At 48.5% G+C, this 7,759-nt stretch overlaps 1 long non-coding RNA gene and 1 other non-coding gene across 2 annotated transcripts; both read left to right on the top strand.

The window, feature by feature from the left end:
• The first annotated feature begins 2,848 nt into the window (after window positions 1–2,848).
• LOC135461139 (small nucleolar RNA SNORD45) lies at window positions 2,849–2,929 on the top strand. The gene has a single exon (XR_010443340.1). It is a non-coding gene; the product is annotated as a small nucleolar RNA SNORD45 (small nucleolar RNA).
• A 505-nt stretch (window positions 2,930–3,434) lies between these two features.
• On the top strand, window positions 3,435–7,490 carry LOC135461136 (uncharacterized). Its single transcript, XR_010443338.1, has 3 exons — window positions 3,435–3,566; window positions 4,643–4,815; window positions 5,630–7,490. It is a non-coding gene; the product is annotated as an uncharacterized LOC135461136 (long non-coding RNA).
• The last annotated feature ends 269 nt before the right edge of the window (window positions 7,491–7,759 follow it).

The following is a 7,759-nucleotide window of genomic DNA, read 5'->3' as shown; positions in this document are numbered from 1 at the left end:
GATTATTTATCCTGAGCTGCCCAGCTTCTGTCCAGGGATTATTGATCCCGAGCACCCCAATTTCTCTCCACAGATTATTGATCCCTTACCTGTAGGGTTCCTGCACACCTCAGTACTCCTCAGATGATTGAGCAGCCCAACTTCTGTGTGGGGATTATTGATCCCGAGCAGCCCAACTTCTGTCCAGGGATTATTTCTCCTGAGCAGCCCAATTTCTGTCCCAGGATTATTGATCCTGAGCTGCCCAACTTCTGTCCAGGGATTATTGATCCTGAGCTGCCCAATTTCTGTCCCAGGATTATTGATCCTGAGCGGCCCAGCTTCTGTCCCAGGATTATTGATCCTGAGCAGCCCAACTCCTGTTCAGGGATTATTGATCCTGAGCTACCCAGCTCCTGTCCAGGATTATTGATCCTGAGCAGCCCAACTCCTGTTCAGGGATTATTGATCCTGAGCTACCCAGCTCCTGTCCAGGATTATTGATCCTGAGCAGCCCAGTTTCTGTCCAGGATTATTGATCTTGAGTAGCCCAACTCCTGTTCAGGGATTATTGATCCTGAGCTACCCAGCTCCTGTCCAGGATTATTGATCCTGAGCAGCCCAGTTTCTGTCCAGGATTATTGATCTTGAGTAGCCCAACTCCTGTTCAGGGATTATTGATCCTGAGCTACCCAGCTTCTGTCCAGGGATTATTTCTCCTGTCCAGGGATTATTGATCCCTTACTTGTAGGGTTCCTGCACACCCCAACACTCCTCAGGTGATTTAGCACCACAGTCGCCCCTGGATGCAGAGACATTTCTCCATCACATTTAAAAGAAAAGTTCAGGTGGGTTTTCCAATGAACAATGTGGATTTCCCTGGAGTTTAGCAGCCAGGATCACATACCCCAGAACCAGAGCTTCTGTATCCCTATGGAAAGGTGATGGCACAGGGAGTATCTGCTCTGCTGCTCACAAACAGCTGCAGCTGCTTTGGGTGCCTGAACATCTGCAGTGACAACTGCACCCAGCTGTTCCTGCTGCAGGGAGCGATTTTGGGAAAACATGGGCAGGATTGAGATGCTGTTCCCAGGTGCCTTCTAGAACAGTATCAATAATCTTTCTGGAAGGAATGAGCTCCTGAGATTTGTTTTGCATTCTTTTATAGAAGAAAAGAAATTTATTAAACTGTTGGTTTGTCCAGTGTCATTGGAGAGGTGGCACTTTCAGCCTCCAATCCATGGTCACTTTTAAAAACCTATAAATGTTAGTCAGAAAATAAACTTCCTTTTCCTTCACCTTCAGAATCCCTGAAAAGAACTGCTGCACCTCACCTGCACCTGGGCGCTGGGCCCCAGCTCCTGAGGGCAGCATCATCTCCCTGCTCACCTGTGACACAGGTACCAGCTGGGGAGTGAAAGAGCTGGGGCTGGGTGATCCCAGCGACAAAATAAAGCTATGCCTGCTTTTAATGTAGGAATTGGTGTTAAAAAGTGTGAAAAACGCTAATCACGTGTTTTTAAAATTTCAAAAAGTTGAATGATAATAAAATGGTTATAAAAATAGCAATATAATTAGAGTAATAATAATTTGGACAATTTGGAATAGGACAGTAAGAGACAATAGAAGCAAAGAGTTATGCACGTCCGGGTACCTTTTTCTGGGCAAAATAAGCCTGATAAAGGACACACGTTAACAAGGGATTAACCCTTAAAAAAGAATAACCTGTTGCATATTCACACACCTCATACATGATGCATAAATTCCATTCAAACACAGGATTCTGTCTGGTCAGTGTCAGCTTCTTCCTTTGAATCCTGACGGCTTCTTCCCGAGTGAGGCGGGAAGAAGTTCGTTTCTTCTGATAAGGGAGCAATAAATTCTCTTTCTCTGAAAGATTAAGGTGTCCTGTGGCTGCTGACTGGTGTGAGTCCTTCCTTTAAAAAAAAAAAAAGTATCTTACATGGCATAGTTTCTATTTTAACATTGCGTTACAACCTACAACTAGATTTAACACACTACTTAAGAAAACTAATACAGCATCACTTTCTAAGGTAACACATAAAGTATTCGTTTGAATATCTGCCAAAAGCCAATCAGAAACCGCGCGTTATTCAAAATGCCCATTGCGGTGGGTGGAAGGCGCTGATTGGTGCCGGGGCAGGCGGAGGCGGCTGCGGGCGGGTCCCATTGCCAGCCCGGCCCTGCCCGTTCCGGCCGCGTGTCCCTGGCAGCGGAGCGGCGGCGGCAGCGGGTGCGTGGTGCGGGCCGGGCCCGGGGCTGGTGCGGGGCCGGGCAGATCCGCGGTGCCCGAGCGGGGCTGGGGGTCCGGGCAGATCCGCGGTGCCCGAGCGGGGCCGGGCATGGCTGGGCAGATCCGCGGTGCCCGAGCGGGGCTGGGGGAGCCGGGCAGATCCGCGGTGCCCGAGCGGGGCTGGTGTAGGGCCGGGCAGATCCGCGGTGCCCGAGCGGGGCCGGACATGGCCGGACAGATCCGCGGTACCCGAGCGGGGCCGGTGCAGGGCTGGGCCGATCCGCGGTGCCCCGAGCGGTCGCTGCCCCGAGCGCGGTGCCCCGAAGGATGCTGAGGCCCAGGGCTCCGGGCCGGGCCCGGCGAGGCGGCGGAGGGCCGAGGGCGCTGAGGGCGATGGCGGCGGCGCCGAGCCGGGGCCGCGGGAAGGGCCGGGCCGGGGCGGCTCTGCCCGGGGCGGGTTTTGCTGCCAACAGCGGCACCGGCTCCAGCGCCGGGCCAAGGGCTGCTGTGGCGGGGCCCGGCTGCAGCCACAGAGAGCGGCCCTGGGCGCTGGGAACGGCGGCTCCGGGCTGGGAGGGCCCCAGCAACAGCAGGAGGAGGAGGAGGCGGTGGCCGGGCCCGGGATGAACTGGCATGTATTATCTGAGCGGCGCTGATGTCTCTCACGCTTTAGCTCTAAAATTACTCAGAGGCCCGGCCAGCCCCCGCTCCCTCTGGCAGTGCAGCTTTTCCCACTGCTGGCGTCAAGTGCTCAGGCCAGGCTGGGACCCAGCCTGGGGAGAGGGCTCTGAGGCAGAGGGGGAATTTTCCAGAGGAGAAATCCATTTGGATTGGGGTGAAATGTGCATCTGTGAGTTCAGTCTGCAGCTTCTGTTTTAGTCTGACTGCCATCATCTTCAACTTCTTCCTCTGAATCCTTCACGGCTGAGTGAGGCAGGAAAAAGTTTGTTTCTCCTGATAAGACAGCAATAAATTCTCTTTCTCTGAAAGATTTAGATGTCCTGTGGCTATCTCAGTGCAAGTCCTTTCTTTTAAAAAAAGGTATTCTACATAGCAGAGTTTCTATTTTACCATTGTTGTAACCGAAAACTATAGTTAACACACGATTTAAGAACATTAATACAGCATAACTTTTTAAAATAACACAGGTAATATTCATTTGAATATTTGCAAAAAGCCAATCATAAAATACGCATTTTTTGCAGAAGTTTTTCCCCGTGGTCTGGTCACAGCTGTGCTGAGGAACAGGAAGACCCACGGCCACATAAAGGAGACCTGTGGAAAAGCCTTGGTGCCCAGAGGGAATCCTGACCAGTGGCGTGGAGAGCTGCAGGTGAGAGAAAGAGATGAAAATTCAACATCTCTCAGAGCCCTTGGGCATGGACACACCAGGCACGGGCAGTTCACTCCTTTTCCCTCTGCTGGCATCGAGTGCTCAGGCCTGGCTGGGACCACTTTGAGGCAAGGGCTCTGAGGCAGAGGGGGAATTTTCCAGAGTAGAAATCCATTTGGACTGAGGTGAAGTGTGCATCTGTGAGTTCAGTCTGCAGCTTGCTGTTTAGTCTGACTGCCTGTTCTCACCAAAGCCTGTACTCTAAGAAACTGCTTTAGCCAAGGACAGAGATAAGGGGGTCCTTTGAACTCTAAAACAGAGAGAGAGACTGCTGTGGAAAGCAGGGTCAAAATAAGCCCGAAAAATTACGCAGGTTAACAGAGGATTAACCCTTAAAAACAACAGCCTCTTGCATATTTATACATCTCATACACGATGCATAAATTCCATTCAAACACAGGATTCTATGTGGTCGGTGTCAGCTTCTTCTTCTGAATCCTGATGGCTGAGTATGGTGGGAAGAAGTTTATTTCTCCTGATAATGGGGCAAGAAATTCTCTTTCTCTCTAAGGTTTAGGTGTCCTGTGGCTGCTATCTCAGTGCAAGTCCTTTCTTTAAAAAAATAGTATTCTACATAGCAGAGTTTCTATTTTGCTGCTTTGTTACAAGCTAAAACTATATTTAATACACTATTTAAGAAAATTAATGCAGCATAGCTTTATAACACACCACACAAAAGATATTCATTTGAATTTTTTTTTTTGGTGGTGCAGATAGAAATAAAAAAAGGGGTGGATAATGTTGAAGATTGCAATGCAAGATGTTTTCCAGTACCATCTGTATGGCAGATTGCTTTTGTCAAGTGGGCAGTTTGCCTTATCTTTCTCTTTGAGTGACCACATTCACACCTCTCTCTGGAGGGGACATCTGCTGATAACAGAATATTGAATGTCACTGCATGACTGATAAGAACTATACCATCCCATTGTGAGATGCTCCGCCCAGAGGGAGGAGCCAAGCATTGCTACCCAGATATAATCCAAGATTCTGGAACACTAGCACAGCTTTCTCCACAGGATTCCCCAGAGGAACAGCGGCTGTCTCTACTCCTACTGGATCTTCAGAAGAAGAATACATCCTTCTCTACAGATCCCCCTCGCTCCAACAAAACCACACCTGATACTTCAGGATGTCTGCAGCCACATTTCCAATTGGACTGTCACCCACACCCTGACCAGCAGGGTGTCAGGTTGGGTTCTGACTCTGTCAGTGTTGTTCTGGTGTACTGCATTGTTTTATTTCATCCTTTCACTTTTTTTTTTTCTTTTCCCCCTTAAAGAACTGTTATTTCTTACTCCGATATTTTTGCCTGAGAGCCCCTTAATTTAAAATTTATAGCAATTCAGAGGATTGGGGAGGGTTTACATTCTCCATTTCAGGGGAGGCTCCTGCCTTCCTTAGCAGACTCCTGTCTTTCCAAGCCAAGACACCAATGAACTCTTACCAAATTCAGTGAAACAAATTCCTTGGTAAAGGCCGCGTGGCTTATTGCCAGAAACCTGGTCCCCCGGTTGCAGACAGGTACAAAGAGCTCCGAAGTGGAGTGACCACCCACTTCATTCTCACCTAAATTACTGTGGTCCTAATTCGATGGCTCAAAATCCGGATTTTGTCTTTTGGAGGGGGGGCAGTCTGGGGGCTGCCAGTATGCCTGTCCAGGGTATCGGTGGGCGCTCAGACTTAGATCCTAGCCTCCCACGAGACAGTGAACCGTTTGTGCTTGGTGAGGGAAGCGGCGAAAAGGTGAGTGAAGGCACACCAGAGGCATTGCCTCCAGTGCCTGGGGAACATGGAGGGCAGTCACCAGATAACATCGTGAAGGTGACTGTTCCTGACAAAAATCCCCCTTGTCCCTGCTGCGGTACCCGGGTAAACTCTGTGTTAAGCCTGATTGAACATCTAAAGGAGTCACACAGGAAAAGGAGGGTTTGCTTTCAGTGTGCCAAGTGTGGAAAGGAAAATATTAACTATCATAGTGTTATTTGTCATTTTGCAAAATGCAGGGGTCCAGAAACTGAAAGGGTTCCAGCTGGAGAGTGGATCTGTGAGGTATGCGGCAGAGACTTCACAACCAAAATTGGCCTGGGACAACACAAAAGATTGGCACACCCGTTGATAAGAAACCAAGAAAGGATCGTTGCTTCCCAACTGAAAAAAACATCAAATCGAGGAGCCCACAAAAGATGCTGGACAAAAGAGGAGGAAGAACTGCTGATCAGACTGGAGGCACAGTTCGAGGGAAACAAAAACATTAATAAACTTATCGCTGAACACATGACAACCAAAACAGCTAAGCAAATTAGTGACAAACGAAGATTGCTGCCTAGGAAACCAGCAGATGGAGCTGACAGAGGAACTGTTGTGAGTCACCTTACCAGGAGAGCAGCTGAGGGCATGGGAATGGAACCCGAGTTGAGTCAGCAATCCCAGACAAGAACCGAGGACAATGAACCTGGGGAGAACCATCTGCCAGCGAGGCCAGCTGCCAGAGGGAAAACAATGGATAAGTTAAGAGGACACCCTGATAAGGATAACTGTCACCAGAAACCAGCAGAGGGCGGGGCAGCTGCAGGCTCATTACCAAAAGACAATCAAGGAACACTTATCAGCTGGAGCCATTAACCACTTCCCCAGAGCATTCAAGCAATTGATGGATGGCCAGGAGATGCTCAGAATAATTAATCAGGCAGTGCAGGACTGCTTTGAATGCCTAGAATCAATAAGCCAAATAAGAAATGTTACACGTGGAAAAAATGGGAAGGAAACCCAGGAGAAGCAACCAAGAAAGCTGTTTCAGAACTGGATGAAACACAGAGTGATCAAAAACCGTAATTACCTTCACTTTCAGCGTTTATTCCATCTTGACAGCGGGAAACTAGCAAAAATTGTTTTGGATGATGTAGAGTGTTTGTCCTGGGATATATCACCCAGTGAAATTTACTCGGTATTTAAAGCCAGATGGGAAACATCTGGTAATTTTCCTGGCATCGGGGAATTTGAATTTAATGGGAAGGCAGACAACAGCACCTTCAGAGACTTACTCATGGCCAAAGAAATTGAAAGAAATGTGCAGGAAATAAGAAAGGGCTCGGCTCCAGGTCCAGATGGGATTACTCTTGGGGACATCAAAAAGATGGATCCCAGGTATTCCCGGACAGCTCAGCTCTTCAACTTATGGTTAACATCTGGGGAGATCCCAGACATGGTGAGGGGGTGCAGAACTCTTTTGATTCCTAAATCTACAATGCCGGAACGTTTGAAGGACATTAATAACTGGAGGCCTATCACAATCAATTCCATCTTGTTGAGACTGTTCTCCAGGATTGTAACAGCAAGGCTGAGCAAAGCGTGCCCCCTCAACCCAAGGCAAAGAGGCTTTATTAGAGCAGCAGGATGCTCTGAAAACCTGAAACTCCTGCAAACTATAGTTCGGACTGCCAAAAGTGAACACAGACCACTGGGTTTTGTATTTGTGGACATCGCCAAGGCTTTTGACACCGTAGGCCACCATCACATCATACATGCTTTGCAGCAGAGGAGAGTGGATCCCCACATCATCGGCCTGATGAATAATATGTACAAAGACTTCAGTATGTATGTCACCACAAAAATGAACACACGCACAGACAAAATCCAGATCCGGGTTGGAGTAAAGCAGGGTGACCCACTGTCCCCCCTTTTATTTAATCTGGCAATGGACCTCCTGTTGTGCAAGCTGGAAGAGAGTGGTAAAGGATTCCACTGAGGACAGAGTAGTATAACTGCAATGGCATTTGCCGACGATCTGGTGTTGTTGAGCGACTCCTGGGAAAACAGGAAAACGAACATCAAGATATTAGAGACCTTCTGCGATCTCACCGGTCTCAAAACACAAGGGGAAAAGTGCCACGGCTTCTACATCAAGCCCACAAAACACTCTTACACCTTCAATAACTGCGCTGCATGGACCATAAATGGCACACCCCTGAACATGATCAACCCCGGGGAATATGAGAAATACCTTGGCCTACAGTTTGACCCCTGGAGTGGGATAGCAAAAACCAACCTCTCCACAAAACTTAAAATTCTGGCTCGAATGAATTGATCAAACTCCACTTAAACCTTAGAAAAACTTGATATCCTCAAAATATACA

The sequence above is a fragment of the Zonotrichia leucophrys genome, unplaced genomic scaffold, assembly GCF_028769735.1.
Source record: "Zonotrichia leucophrys gambelii isolate GWCS_2022_RI unplaced genomic scaffold, RI_Zleu_2.0 Scaffold_186_94968, whole genome shotgun sequence".
Taxonomy (NCBI): domain Eukaryota; kingdom Metazoa; phylum Chordata; class Aves; order Passeriformes; family Passerellidae; genus Zonotrichia; species Zonotrichia leucophrys.
Note: the sequence above shows the minus strand (reverse complement) of the source record. Positions and strands in the feature narration are given on the sequence as shown.